The sequence below is a fragment of the Bombus affinis genome, chromosome 13 (assembly GCF_024516045.1).
Source record: "Bombus affinis isolate iyBomAffi1 chromosome 13, iyBomAffi1.2, whole genome shotgun sequence".
Lineage (NCBI taxonomy): Eukaryota > Metazoa > Arthropoda > Insecta > Hymenoptera > Apidae > Bombus > Bombus affinis.
The window spans coordinates 880,503-897,180 of NC_066356.1; the positions used below are offsets into that span (position 1 = coordinate 880,503).

Here is a 16,678-nt window from a genome sequence, read left to right on the forward strand (position 1 = left end):
TTCTTGGTCAGCGTAATTTAACGAGCTTTATCGCTTTATAATATTTTAAAAAGTTGTTGGAAAGACAATTTTCTATAGAGGAGATATATTGAGTTTTATAGGTATTCGAAATTAACCTATAACTATTTTATACGCTGTTTGTTCAACGATATTTAAATATCGATATGCCCTTTGTTCGGCTATTTCATCATGTAAAACTCACTTTCCTCGAATCTTAATATTTCTGATCTTTCCTTGCATTTCTTGATTCTGTTTACCGACAAAGGTTCTTCCACCCTTCTCTTCTCTATGAACGTCTTCGTGATTATTTCTAAATGAAAACGATTCTATTCTGCACACTACTCGTCTGCACGTTATCTTTTCCCACGTTGCCTCATTCGGTATTCCATAATCTATTGCCATAGAGGTATCCATTATTACGGCAGAGGTGTGATCTCGGTCAATATTACCCTCTATATTACCGCCGAGGATACTCTAACCCATCTTCTCTATTAATCTTATGAGCTGTTCTCCTTAGCTGTTCACGTGTTTATCTTTGGAGTTCCTTGGTCTATCCTCCTTCTCATCGTTCCATGGCACTTCCCATTGGGCTCTCATTTTAGCGTTAAAGTCGCCTCTGAATAACAAATTTTCTTCGGTATCTTTTTGCTACCCTACTTCTTTTAATATTTCCGATAATTTTGTTGCTGCACCACTTTTATACACTGATATTACCTTCCATTTCTCTGTGTCTAATAGAAGTATCGTTTCCATGATACTTCTAACATTCTAACATTCCCGCCTATTATGCTTCTACATCTTATGTAATTATCGTGTACACCAAAAGAGGATATTAATTAACTAATACAAGAAAAGATATTCAAAAGATATTCAACGGATCGTGATAAATGAACGAAATGAAATTTTGAAAATTAGGGAACTAAGACTTTCGTCGTGGAAACGTCGTAGAAAAGGTAAAGAATTTTCCAGCGATTACATCGGTAGTTATTTAATGAAAAATTTTATAATTTCGAATACGTCACACAGTAGAAATCCACAGAATGCTAATTAACATAAAACAGCAAGACTAATAGAAGTTTACACGCCCGAAGGCTGTGTTATTCCAGCCCAACTAATTATATCTTCTCTGTTTATCCGGATACAATGGGGAGGAACTAATTTGACGAAGCTTGTTCATTAGTCCTTTGAATCGAGATAATAATTTGCACGAGCAGCTTCGTAAATTATCTAGGAAGCAATGCTATCCTATTTACCGTTGTTTTCGCATTTTACATCTCTGCTGTGACTTCCATTTTATTAGATAGCAAGTATATTGGAATGAAAGTGGGACGAAAGTTGCAGAAATTAAATTAATTAACAACTCATATAATCTTCACGGTTTTTAATACATATTTAAATAATTCTGAATTCTAATTATATAAAAATATAATTGCAATAGTAGTCAATCAGTTCATATTATTTACCTTTATAGCATAATTGTATCATGGCTATTAATTATAATCTCTAACAAAAAGTTTCCCATCAAATGCGATGATACGAAATTGACAAAATGAAAAATAATACTATTATTTCATAAAATTATTATCCAAGTAACAAACTTGGAGGAAACGATTGTACATAATGACACAATTAATAATTGTATATCAAATAATACGATTGCCCAAGTCTCACCAAGTGAAGATACTGCGATTTGAGACCCTCGAAGGGCTTACTGGGATAACGACATACTGGCCCACCCACCTTTCTTTTACGAGCAAACATCAAAACTAAATTTGGAACATTAGTATGTAAAAAAATTCTCCTCAGAGCGTGCGTTTGCAAAACGTTCATTCTTTTAATTGTTATGCAAAATACGCAATAATAGAAGATTCAAGGAAAACTGACACGGAAAGCTAATCTAAAAATTAAATTTTAAACTAATTATGTAATTCTATATAAGATACTGTTTCATACACGGTGCAGAAAATTATAGAGTAACTGACAGTTAACGAGTGTAAGATGAGGAAAACAGAATTAAATGTTTTATAAAAGATTAATATATTTATTAACTACTTTATTACATTATTACATTACTCTATTACTTAGTTACTAACTACATATGCCAACCATCAGTAATTACACATGCACTTAGCCATTAATACGTCATAAATATATACACAATTAATTATTGTATTTAATAGATAGTAATAGTAGTTATCGTGTCACATATCGTATAAAATCTCCACTAAAAAATAATTATTCATTAACTGCTTAACTCAAAAACAGATTTTCTAACTGTAAATTTATCCCTCCCTAACAATATACATATCATATAAGATTTCCACTAAAAAGTAACTATTAAGCAACTCTATAACAAAAAAATACCTATCTTAATTTTTAATTTTAAATTTATTCCCATCTAATAATAAAATAACTAGCCTTCCAACTCAGAAACATCCTTCCTAATCATAAATTTATCCTTATTTTACAATAAATCCGAATTGTCTTATATATATAAAGTATCTAATTATAACAAGGAAAAGGAAAGGGGTGTCGTGTGGGATGAATATACCTTTTAAAAGCTTGATTACTTTTCTGCATATCCTGAAATACCATGGATCTTTGTCAACCTAAAATATTGTATAGGTACTATCGCAGATCTGAAAGTGTTATACACCTTATCTTTATAAAAATGTAATGATTTGTTCAAGGTTTTTATCTATCTAAGAATCTAAATACAATAAGGTAAATGGATATAGCATGGGACACACATGTGTATGTGTCTTTATCCACACTTTATCCGCAACTCTAATTCAAACTGTGATTAATCTTTCACAACACTAACAAAAAAAAAAATAGAAATATAAAAACAAAGAGATATATACATTGCTCCCCCTCCTTCAAAAAAGAAGAAAAATACTACAACTGCAGATATTAAAAACGAGCATAGTGACAAAATAGTAATGAGAATGGCTTTCCATGTTTTGCATGATCCAGAACCCTCTTCTATGGAAAATTTTTCGGGTCTGTTTGGGTTGTAGCCTCTTTTTTCTTCGGGTGCAATGCCTGCTGAAACTTAAATCTAGCTCGAAGCTTTCTGACTGCAAAACAAAAAATAATTTATAAAGGCGGAATAAAAATATAAATCGTGAAAGTTGATTCAAAGACACATGATTGACCAACGATCATAATGATCGCTGTATGTTCACACATGCACGCTCGCGCAATAAATAAACATTAGTTTAGAATCCTACTCACGACCATAGTCGCGTAAGTTGAAGAATCGAGGGTAAAACCGGAGACGAGTGACATGCACCATTCATTCTAGCTTCACCTTCAAATTTCCTGGGACTGGTTGAACACGCGAAAGCATGCCTAGAGCAAAGACTACGGCTGCCCTACCTAATTATGATTTAACACTCATACTAGAAAGTATGCTATGTATTCCATTCAGTCCTATTTATAACAAAATGGCAAGAGACAGACACAGTAACACACTCGCTCCATGGTTGTCATACATAGCCCGGGCATAAGGATTTTCATTAAAGAGACGTTCCAAGATGCCTCCGACAGTCGTCGAGTTTAACAAACAATTTGCACACTCTAATACACGTACTATTTTCTGTAATCGACTGATGAAGGCTAGTGAACATTGCAAGGAATATGATAAGATCCGTGTAAACCTTTACTTTAGTTATAAGTGTGGCGGCACTCGACAAGCCAAATACCACCACTCGACACTAACTAGTGTCGGACGACAGCAGCGCAGTGGTTAGCGACGAAACCAAATAGACTAACGAACTGTCCTGTTTTTACGACCAGGTTTTCAGGACAGAGATGGAAAGAAAAAAGACAATATTGTACATAAGCACCGCTCTACAGCGACTTAAATTTAAGTTACAAGTGTAAACCTAAAAAAAATGTAATATTGCATGACTATGTCGTACTGTCACGTACGGTACTTTTGCCTGAACCACCTCACAACCGAATTCATCGTTTATAATGGAAAATACACATATGTAATACACAAATACTGGTCAATAAACACTATAAAAAAAGCAGTGGTTAGCACCTTAGGTTACGAACGTTCGGAACCCGGGTTCGAATCCCGGCGACCGGAGTCCGATTTTTCTTCTACGCAACTAAATTAGGAGGAAAATCAGCAGTACCCCAGCAGCGACATCTACAGCCAGCAACAACAACTATCACGGACAACACATACCACCTCAAATTGATGACCCCGACGTGATCGACAGCGAAAAGAAGTGTGACCGTGATAGCGCTACCGAGACTTCCATCATCGTGAATCTAAGACTGTGTCGCTACTACGAACACAGAACAGCCCTTCCATCTTCAACAAACCTCGACACCTCACCTCCGATCGACGCGCAATGCAGGTGACAGGATACAAGACGATGACCAACCAAGCCAGGAGCGATGTAGTCATTGTAAAGTTCATGGGCATCACTACCAGCATGTCATACCAAAAACAGCAACAGAGGCCTACGACCGTACGCGGAACGCCCCGAACCGTACAGAGAGGTATATATGGCCACATCCAAGACTTCGCGCAATATCTGCACAAATTGGACAACAATCGGCTGACGCTTTACCACATTAAGATTATATCGTTATCATTGGTAAGGGGGTACTGTGGCGGCACTCGACAAGCCAAATACCACCACTCGACACTAACTAGTGTCGGACGACGGCAGCGCAATGGTTAGCGCCTTAAAATGTAATATTGCATGGCTATGTCGTGCCGTCGCGTATCGGTACTTTTGCCTGAAACACCCCACAACCAGAATTCATCGTTTATTATGGAAAATACAAATATGTAATACACAAAATCTGGTAATAATAAACAAATAAATAAAAAAAAAAGAAGTGGTTAGCGCCTTAGGTTACGAACGTTCGGAACCCGGGTTTGAATCCCGGCGATCGGAATCCGATTTTTCTTCTACACAACTAAATTAGGAGGAAAATCAGCAGCGACATCTACAGCCAGCAACAACAACTATCACGGGCAACACATACCACCTCATAAGTATTCATACATATTCTTAAGAAAATTATATTATTGACACAAATGATATAAGATATAATAATACGATTAATAATATCGCTATCTATAATCTGGTTATTTAATATTGGATCTGATACTGTTATTGCACATTGCAATTAGGTTACTATTTGTATGAATCTGTTTTGATGCTTGAAATTATAGTATATGAATTAAAAGTCAGAATGACACAATTCCATAATCTAACCACAGACACACATGTGGAAAATATGTCATGCACGATACACTAACACATTATCGGCCTAGCAAATTATTCGATATATGATCATCGTACTTATGGTCTTTGTCCTACTGAAATAGCATCTGGACACGTGAGTGAGATCCTAACAGTGGATACGGAAGCGGTTAAATATAAAAATCCTGAATTAAAAAGCTGATTGGCTTGTCTGTTATATTATACTTTGTAATTGGCAGACTAATATTCTTTAAATTTGTATTTTATTACTTTATTTTACATTGTAATAATTCTAACTTATTAATTTTACTTAATTGGATCTACTTTATTATATTATTGAAATTTTAACACTTAATTGAAAAAAATTAGCAACAAGTGAGAAATATACTTATTAGAAGAAAGACAAATATCAGTGGGATAATTGATACTAAATTTAATATTGATAAAAATAATCTCAGGCAATTTTCTCAGTAAAGTACATTTTCGAAGATACAAAAGAATTTTTCAAACTTATTGCTTTGATTTAAAAATCAACTCTGTCGCGAAATTCCTTCTTGTACTTAAAATATCATACATTCGTGTGGCGGAAATTGAACTTTAATATCTTTATGTATTCAATTGTATTGAAGCTTATAATGTAGAAGTCAAATAATTAAATAAATCAATAGTATCATAAAGCAGAAACATGAAATTGAAAATTACTTATTACATCTAATAATAACGATAGTGTCTATTGTTATTACTATCGTGTAATATTTGCAGCTTTGATAGTAATGAAGTCGGAAAGTATCTGATTTCCCTGCTACGAAATACTCAAATAAAGTTACATCAATATTTGATATTTCGCTATTCATAGCTTACTTTACTATTTATATTTATATAGATGTATATTTGCATGAATATTTAGTTTTTATAAATATTCATATTGAACACGTTTTAATTTTATAAATTCTCAAATACGCGCGTTTGAATTAACTATCAAAAACCGCGATGTGCAACAAAACCTATTCTGAACTAATAAATAAATCACAAAAATATGTGTTACTATTTATGGGTATAATAAATACCAGCGGTCAGTATGCTCGTAAAAAAAATTCGACGAAAAATATAGCCAATCACACGTGTCGACTCGTATCTTTCATCTTACGACATGATTGAATGACTGGAAGAATAAAAATGTATGCGACTCACCATTGAACACCGAGGATATTACCATCAATATTGCAGTAGCCCAGAAGAAATCATCACGATGGTCGTTATCAAGCATGGACTATCAAATTCGACGAGGACGACGACTGTGAAAAATTTCGAAAAAAATGTGGAACGTTACAGTTATTCTTAAATGTACAATGTCAATTATTTCAGAGAGTTCGACATCAATAGAAAAAATTCGGCTAGATTGATTGAGATATAATATAGTATGCAAAGATACTTACAATTTTGGCTTCTGAAGCACCATTAGATCCTCCCCAGAGGATAGGAAAAAGCAGAGAAGGGTGTGAAACATCTTTAACAAGATGTAGAATATTACAATTTATCCCTAAAGATATAGTGTTAATTATTGGAAAAGTTTAATGATAAAATGGGAAATAGTATTAATTGAAATATGATATACAAAGATATTTACACTTTTGGCTGCTGGAGCATAGCTAGATTCCTACCAGAAGATAGGAAGAAGGGGAGTATGTCAACCATCTTTAACAAAATATGAAATATTATAAATCACTTCTAAAGGCAGTATTAACTATTAGAAAATTTTGATTATAAAAAAAATAAAATTAATTGAAATACAATGTATAAAGATATTTACGCTTTTAAATTTTGAAGCACTGCTAGGTCCCCTTCAAATAATAAGAACTAGATATTCAGATAATAAATCTATAACAAAACATAAATTATTTCTTCTTAACTTGTTTTTAGAAAAAGTAATGTTAATAATCAGCACGGTATTCAAGATACTTATATTCTTTAATATTGGAGAGACTGAATCCTCTTGCACGAAGCACTGATTCTAATTTCAAAAAGGAATTTTTATAAAAAAAAATATGTATTAAAAAAAGAAAAAATAAAGGATTTTAATACGCGCATTTAGATTATAACCTGCGAACAAATGACTAATTTACCATACAAATTATTTACTTCATAAAATTTGAAAACTAGTTTCGCGCGTGACAATCGATAATCAATTAGAGCTAGTGTGCTCTGAAAAATATTTGAAGATCTATTACGGAGCAATAAGTAATTCTACCGATTGTATTGCTCGCGATCATAAAAATCCTCTGGACATAAAACTAAATTAGTGTAAATTAGTATAATAGAAAAAGAAGTAAAGAAATATTTTCATATCTTCCTTTTTATTTGTATTTGAGCGTTTGTTAGGGAAATACTATCCTCTTTTTAAAAATATGTGATTATTTTTCATATTCCATTAATAGAATTATAAATATTAATAGTATTATAAATATTGTTAAAAAATAGAATATGTGTGTGTGCGTATACTCATATATATATCATAAATATACGTATGAATAAAAAAAAATATATATATTTATGAAGTAATTATTATTATATATTATATATATATATATATGTAAAACATTATTTATGAACTAAAAAGTATTTTCTACTATTGCAAATATTCAGAAATATTGCAAATGTAATACGATTGAATTGCAGGAATTATAAAGTTTGAACGTTTGTTACCGAAATGTAGAGCATGATTCGTAACAATAAACTATGCCGCGTGTTAACAATATTCAAGAACGTTTGCAAGAAATCAAAGTTCCAAAATAAAACATGCCTCAAGGCATAATAACACTACGCAAAATCCGCGTGTGATCTTGCACTGGTTGAAACACGTTTGAACATATCAGTTACCTCGTACTTTTCCGGCAAAAAAAATGTTAGATATTTACAATCCATACTACCGCAGAGCGTCGGTTTCGAAACGCAGAAAAATGTAAAAATAAATTATTTCATCTTTTCTAACTCTATTTTGTGATATGAATTGAAACAATGAAATATCACGTTTAAGTTATTTAATAAAAAGAAAGAAATTGATAATAATTAAACGTAATTACAATAATATTGACACTTAAATCGATATAGAGTGACGTCTTCAATCTTTTTTAACTTTATCGTGATATTCTCAATAAACTACGTGATTATTTATGATTCAATTATGTTATAAGGCGATTATATGCATATTGTAAATTACATGACAAACACATCAAGAAATAAACATACATAATATTATCAATAATCTAATGAAAAAGTATACATACGTCTGTAACTGCTATTTAATTAATAAATTTAGCATTACCAAATCTGCATGAAAAAGACATTGATGCTTATTCTTTATGCTTCATTTTCTTTCATGACATCTCTGTAGTTAACAGCAATCAACCAACAATCTGTATATTTAAAAAACCAAGAAATTAACCAAACAAATGATATTAATAACAATTATAGTAAAATGAAACGATAACCGACCTAGAATACTATCTTGCAAGAAGATACGGGAACCTACCGGCAAGTCTGACAATCGAATAAACGATCAAAGAAAAAAGAACAAAATAAGTCTCGTGATTACCTGATTTTACTACCAAAATGTTCAGTAAAGGATAACGTAAACGTGCATTAATTAAACAATATTAATCACAACGTATAAACAGTAATACAATAGTAATGAAAAACTGACGCCATCAAAAGGTTAGGTTACGCTACAGATCTGACTCGAAGAAATACGTCTAATCGCGACGACGGTTAACAACGGAATAGTAGCCCTCCACCGAAGCGTCACCTTGCGAATTTCTAATTGGTGGAGAGATCAGTGTGCGTTCTACACAACGCCGCGCGCCAAATTGAAATTCTAACACCTTAGAAATCTTATCTAATTAACTCATTATGATTTAAAAATAATAAAGATACAAAGTAAATGGATAACAGGTTTAGAAAGAAATTGAATTATTCTATTTACATACATAATATATAATAAATAATCCATTGTTAATAATATGTGTATTATAAAATTAATTAATAATTCATTAAGCTTTCCTTAGAAAACGAGCGTTTTAAAATGGGAAAGTACGATCATCCTTTTCAAATTATTATCCTTCTTCCTCTACAAAGATATCTACTGTCATTCTATGATCTCAATAACTTTAAAGCATAATTACTAACGGCACATAATTGAAACTAATATTCTATAACTTTGTCTCATACGAACGCTTACTTTCTTTGCTTAATGTCTGCATTACTGTACCATATTTATATTAACATGGGAGAAACGTATTAGAAGATCGTAATCATAGTTAGTAAATCATATTTCTATTATTCTATTGTCCTTTTCTTAAACAGTTCGTCAATCTTCGTTGTTATTCTCTACTTTTATTACTAAGAAAGCACATGTAACAGAATTGTATAACGAAAACTGGTGGCATGGCTCTCCTTCTATATACATATAGTATTCTATTCCTCCAATGTACGATACTTCCGCTGTTGTATTAAGTTCCTATTGCAAGATTCTGATTTTCATCGAAATATTCAGATGCCAGGACAGTATCGTGAATGTGCTGCTGTACCTGTTATCTTTATACAATAAGTCAAAGAGTTTTCAACGATACCGCATTTTAATTGTATTGCAATTGTATTGTAATCCGAATTACTACACACCAGTCATATAAATTCAATGAAATGATAATTACAACGTTTTAATAATTCGATAAAAAGAATTGATATTTTGCAAGAAAAATTCTATTTTAAACGCTCAAAAATATTGCGAGTAACAGTTATATAAAAACCCAGTAGATATTTGCAGGAAATACAGGTAAATTGCCAGATATCGAAAAATATTACGCTTAAGAACGTTTCTCCGCAATTTTCATTCATGTTGTAATCTGCGTTCATAAGCTGTACGTACAGTAATGCTACGTCGTTACATGAAATCCTGCAGGTTTTCGATGGTTAGTTTAGTGGCTACTTATTATGAACACCATAGAACTTCAGTGATATTGCGAATTAGCACGTATTTTAATTGATGCAGGAAACGCCATAATCTGATATAAAACTGTGTATTGTGAAAGATAGTAAATTGATTTCTAAAAATTTCTTGTACATTTCCATAAGTGAGTTTTATACTTTCGACATAGCGTAAGATTATCACAAAGAAATCCTGGACTAATTCATTGAAATGTTTTTGCATAAACTGTCATTGATTTCCAATTATTTTTTGGTAAAATCATGGATAAAGAGTATGGTTTGTAACAAATTAAAAAGTTGATAGGTACATCTTTTTTGTGAATTAATCTCCCAGAATAAATTAAACTATAAATACAGTGCAAGAGGAGAGAATGTATAGTAGCACAGAAGATTAGAGAAGGGTTTGTTATTACTTCAAACTTCCTCGAAACTGAATGTCATATATCGTACAAGTTTCATTAACAAGAAGGAACTCCCACATACGTAAATGTCAAAGTTGAAAGAAACTTGAAATGATAATTGCTTATTAAACAAGAAAGCATAGTTATTCGTGTGCCTCTTATTGCACTTCTCCCAGCAGAACAGTAATATGCCTCTTTTGATAACGAGAAACTTTACAGTGCATGATCTTACGGTTATGTAGTACTTACATTTTTCAGAAAAATAACAATCTAAACACATTTATAATTTGTCTTCCTTAAGCGTGTTCAACAAGAAACGCGTTCAACAAGAATCATTTCTATTTTTAATACTTTAGTTTTCCATAGTTCAGTATTTGGCGTTATACGATAGCTACATTGTTTCAATTCTACATAATTTTATCTCGCACGCAACATAGTAATTATAATTATTTATTATTTAATACTGCACCACGCAATCTATTGTTAATCATTATTATTTACTACCACCATAGAACTTCATAAGTACCAACCTAGTCTGTACAAATATAAATATAAATATTTAGATCAATTTTCTAGAAAATAGCCCTCGCGTGAGAAATATCTATTCTGTGTTTTCTGTTTACTTTTTCATATAGAATGACAAGGAGCAGGAAAGTTATTCATGTGTAAACTAACAAATTGATACCTCTGTGTAAGTGAAATAGATTCTCCAACATTATTAAAAAATTTCACGATAAAAAATCGGAAAGATCAATTTACGATAAAAAATGAAGCACGCTCCGCCGGTTACGGAACATTCTAAATACGTCACTACGAAACGCTTATGCAACCCTGTCATTTTTCATCGTTCTATTTCGATTCCAAACCATACCTTCCGTGATCTTGAAACAGCAACCGGGCGATGTCGAAGCTCAATCGGGTAGAAGTCATTCAATCATCCCACTAATGATTACACGATCAAGAATATATGTCACTTCCACTAGCCGAATAAGTAATTCAATTCCATCCTTCGTACAACAACACGATCAGGATCATAACGAACGACAATCAGCAACTGCTTCAGCGCTGCGAATTCACACGTTTCGCAACGGAACAACGAATTTCGCTGTTTAATTCAGGTTATAATTTATCCGGGTTATTCAAAGCTTGAAAATTATTCTTACTACGTGACGTTTTGTAAACCGAGAATTGCAGGATTTTCGTCGCTTTCCACAGGACAATCGCCACGAGCTATCTCCCTCGCGATGAAAATATTAATTTACTCATTTCATGTTCATATCCAGTCGATTCATTCATTCAATCATTTTTGCATTTCAGCAAAATACCTTCCTTTTACCTATTTTGTCCAAATTTCGTATTGCACATTCTGATATTTTATTTCGAGATGAGTAACAATGTTTCTACGCTTATATTCTGATTACAAAATATCTAGAAAACTGGATTCATCGAATTTTTGTTCCGACTGAGCTTGAGGAAGCGTTTCATGGAGCAGCAGCGGATTAGACAAATTTCCCTCAATTTTTCCAAGGATTTAAGCCTAACTTTTCCTCGGTGCCTTCATGAACATGATGGGGTCCTTTATTCAAAGATTATCGCTCGACGCTATGTGATAAGATTTACATTGTTTTCGTTGAAAATGAGCGCGTAACCAACAAGAAAAGTTACTTCGAGAGTAACGTAAGAATATTTTAAACGCTGAAAGTGGAAAAGTTAATTTTCAGTTACGTTCGGTACGTTTTCGGTTACATTACAAGTAAATGGATTTTAATATAACTGGATTTAAAGGAACGAAGAAATGCATTTCTGCGAACAGGATATAGTGGAATGAGAGTGAAGAATTATCGTTTGATTACTAAAGAACTAAAACTTGTACCGCCTGTATGTTTGTGTTAGAAGTAGTAAAAAATATAAAATTACAATAGATATTATCTGAAAGTAAATTGAATCTCTTTGAAATAACCTTATTCTTTTATGTATTTTTCTATGAACAAATCGCAATCTCTGCGCAAAATTTTTACTAATTGATCTTTTAATCTTTTTATAAAATATTTTATTCCAAGTAAATCTCGAGAAATCGCTTTCAGTTGTTTCACTCACAGTTCACTTAAAAGAAAAAAAAGATAGAAATTAACTACCCAATAATATTCGGTTTTGTCACGTCTCACTATCGTGTGGTTCAAAACGAACAATTCCCTTTTCAAGCGGGTATCTGTTACGTATTGTCTATCCGAACAATGTATTTTGTGTGAAACTAATTAACGCGTTCTACGCTTCATGACCTTTCAGGTCACGATTCCTTTTGTGAATCGATAAAAACGAAAATCTTCAAATATGAGAAATGATTTTGAACCACTCTCAAATTTGTTGACAATTAAGTAATTTAAAGAGTATTCGTCGAGAACAATGTTTTTGTAAAATTGATATTCCCTTAGTAATTGTAAAAGATTGACTGGCGGTGAAAATAACGATAAGGATCGCCTAAAGGCGATTCGTTTTCCATTTCACGTATTTGTAACGTTAGTATTGTACGTCAGATTTGAACTCTGTTTCTCAAAAACATAATGAAAGTGCCGAGGACAACACCATTGTATCGTATATATTTCCTTCGATTTAAATAATCGTCTTGCTACAAAATATGGCACCTAACAATGCTATCAACTAGTCAACATCAGGAATTACATTATGCGCGAGGCGGTTATACCTTAATATTACACATTAATAGTACGTCACTATGCGACGGGCACTTTAGCATGAAATATTTGCGACCTCTCTATCCACCATAAATTTAACGAAACGATACCACAACTTAATGGATGTGGTCAAAATTTATGATCGATAAACAATCGTTCGTTATTCGCAAGTTTGAATACAATATTTGTTAAGTATACAGGGGCTGATTGAAAATGTTAACTCACTTTCATATCGATGGTTAAGAAAAGCCAATAGTTAACATTAAGGCTTTGAATTGGATTCTGCGGGTGACATACGTTTTAAATCTTGTCGATGAAGTAAACTGATTACATCGAATGTAAACTATACAATATTATTGGTACCATAACGAACAATATAGTCGGTTATTAATAACTCCGTAATTTTATGGTGACACAAATTTTCTATGCTACTGCCAGCACGTCGATTGATAGCGATTGATGCCTTCGCGCGCTATTTGCTTTTAACGAAGCCAGCCATTAATGGATAATATTTGGCCCATCGTAATTATTGTGCCACGGGACAAATAAATTTTCATCAAAATAACATTAATCCATGGCGAGCGTATGGTTTATTCTCCTGTTTCGCGAATAAATAATTGCATAAATGTGATTTTGCGAACATGGCTGTAAAGTGGACAGGCAATCAATTAATTTGTGCAAATCACGGATTCGTAAAGAATCGAAGAAAGGACTGCAATCTTTCGTCACGTAGTTACGATATTTTACGATGGCAATAAATTTCCGTTAACGACTGTACATGAGATAAATATTATCTTTTAATATCTTTAGATCGGTATCGTATGGATTAGTAGGACCGGCAATGTGTTTGCTTGTCATCTGCTTGGGACATAACGGAATATTTTCATTGATTTAATTTGGCGGCGAAGCCTAATGAAGAACCCCACGCGTGCGAATTTATCTAGCAAAAGAACTACGTCTTGTAAGAGCGTTCCATCATGACTATATCTATTCTGTTCTATAAACATTCTCATCACCGTTGATTTTACTCTTTATCGTTCTCTTTCATTTCCTGTCTTTGTTAACACTGAACCTAGCTGTTCATGTTTGCACGGACCCTGAAATTCGTTCGAATAATTGCGAAAATACAAGGGGACACAGCTTTTACTTACCTTGTTTTGACATGTAAAATTTGTGAAGTTTATTATTACGTAAAAAAATAGTACGCTGGACATCTAGTGTTAAGATGCTTTTGATGTGATAATTGAAATAACAAATTTAAACAAATTCTCCATTTTTCAATTAATATACGTAATTATTCTAATTAAAGTGACACAAACATTATTTCAATTTGAACATTGCAATCTTATTAGGTAATTAAAAGCAAGTATTTAATTATTTATGATTGGATTAATTTCCTGGTAATGTATACTCTACTCAGTTAATTTTCACTTACGTTTTTGCATACAAATCGGTACCTATATTAAATAATGTAATTAATAAACTGACTGATGATATCGAACGTAATCGAGTTGATTGTCTCACTTTTTATGTTTTTGCACGTTACTCCGTATCTACGTACATATCAACTTTCTGATTTCACGAATGAAATACGTTTCATAGTCAACTAATACGGACAGATACATATATCATTCGCAAGTGTGCAATCATATGACGCTAAATCATAGTTCCGCTTATGCAGCTTCACGTCGTCATGTAAAGCGAGGCCGTCACTGAACTGGAAATCATTATGTAATAGAGATAATTATTGGCGCTTTTCTTAAATTACCCTCTTAAACTGAACATACAAATTATTTCTATCGTTATTATAGGTAAGAAAATAATCTCTATTATATAATAATTTTATGAAATTTATATGTAATAATTTATTATCACATTTATTATATAATAATAATAATGTAACTACTTTTCGGAGGTATTTTCATCATCTTTTGTTTACTTTTAATAGCAATATGAACCTAGTGAGAATTCCTGTATAATATAGAAACATACTGTAGCTATATATAATAACTCATAAAACGTTCGTCACGTAATTTCTCAAGCATCTGATGCATAATTATTTCTTTGCTTTGAAATCAATATGCAGACGAGGTAGATGAAACGAGGAACACCACGTCATTGCGAGACCTTTTGAGGCGTCAATCAGTAATCGAATAGAATCAGAAAAACAAATAGACTGGCGCGACTATCACAATGCATTTCATGTGTAACGATCCTTAGACGATTGATTATTTTACGGTCGTTTTATCGTTACACGATTTACTTTTCTTTCGCGTAATTTCTTCCCACTAACGTCCCATTTGCATCGCAAATTTCAAGGCCGTTCGAGTTTCTTCAGTCGCATGACTCGTCGCACATTGAGGGTCCCATCGAATACTTTGCGCATGCCGTGACGTAAATTATGCCTTCTTGGACCTGTACTTGAACGTCGGATCAGGGTGCATTACGTTTAAAACGAATTAAGGTTGGCTTGGGTTCGTTTAAAAGTCAGGATTATCAAGATAGTTATTGACCAACGGAATTCTCGTTAATGATCTGCTGAACTTTTAGCAAAAAGCGTTTTCATGTGTGACATTTATTACACATTTTCTTTAATCTTCGTTCCTTTAATCCTTCATTAATTCGAACTTTTTACAAACTTTCGTGAGAAGTATGTAAACTTCATAATTACAAGGTACTCAATTTAAGGTGAACTAAATTCATGGAAGGTAATCTGACTGGATAGGAACTTGGAGATGAAAGAGGGTACGAAGTAGTGGCTTAGTGCGAATGATTAATATTCATTAAAATTTTATTCCTTCCGAATCTCTCATTTACCCTGTCGATCCTATAAACTTTTATATTCCATATCTTCGTGCCAATCTTTTACTGTTTTAACTGCGTTTACCAAAAAAATGTAATTAACCAAGCCACGTACGTCACATTGGTATAAGGCATAGAAATCAGTGATAATATAACGAAAATTTTACTTAGAGAGTTTGCAATCTAGCGGTGATAGAATGGTTAAGAACTGAAGCGACGATATCCCACTAATTTTCAAAAATTTCGTTACAAGTAAATGTTAAAGTTATTGACCGATCGTATTAAATAATTCTTCGAGTGGAAGGAGCTGACAAAGATTAATAGGGAAATGGAAAATGTTCCGACACTTATCGTCATGAGAGGAACAATTTCGTGTGTACAGAGAGTCCGACACACGATTCCAAAGATAATCCACGTAACCATAATGAAACCACGGAAAGTTCTCTGACTAGAACGAAAATCTTGCTGAATCTGCGGAACGTTAGGGACGTGCTTCTCTCGCGAGAAATGCCAGATATGAAGCAGGTGGGTCTCGTTTCGTCGAATGATACCAGGTCGTGGTAAAAGC

General features: G+C 32.8%; 1 long non-coding RNA gene across 4 annotated transcripts; it reads right to left on the reverse strand.

Moving 5' to 3' along the window:
- Nucleotides 1-2,018: 2,018 nt before the first annotated feature.
- LOC126923088 (uncharacterized) lies at nucleotides 2,019-9,034 on the reverse strand. Of its 4 annotated transcripts, none has more exons than XR_007713051.1 (7): nucleotides 8,730-9,034; nucleotides 7,048-8,650; nucleotides 6,865-6,932; nucleotides 6,674-6,777; nucleotides 6,429-6,532; nucleotides 5,337-5,385; nucleotides 2,019-3,080 (listed from the first exon to the last, which is right to left on the reverse strand). It is a non-coding gene; the product is annotated as an uncharacterized LOC126923088 (long non-coding RNA). The 4 variants fall into 4 exon arrangements; XR_007713052.1 differs by having other exon boundaries at nucleotides 2,019-4,204; nucleotides 5,020-5,385; XR_007713053.1 differs by lacking the exon at nucleotides 5,337-5,385.
- Nucleotides 9,035-16,678: the final 7,644 nt, after the last annotated feature.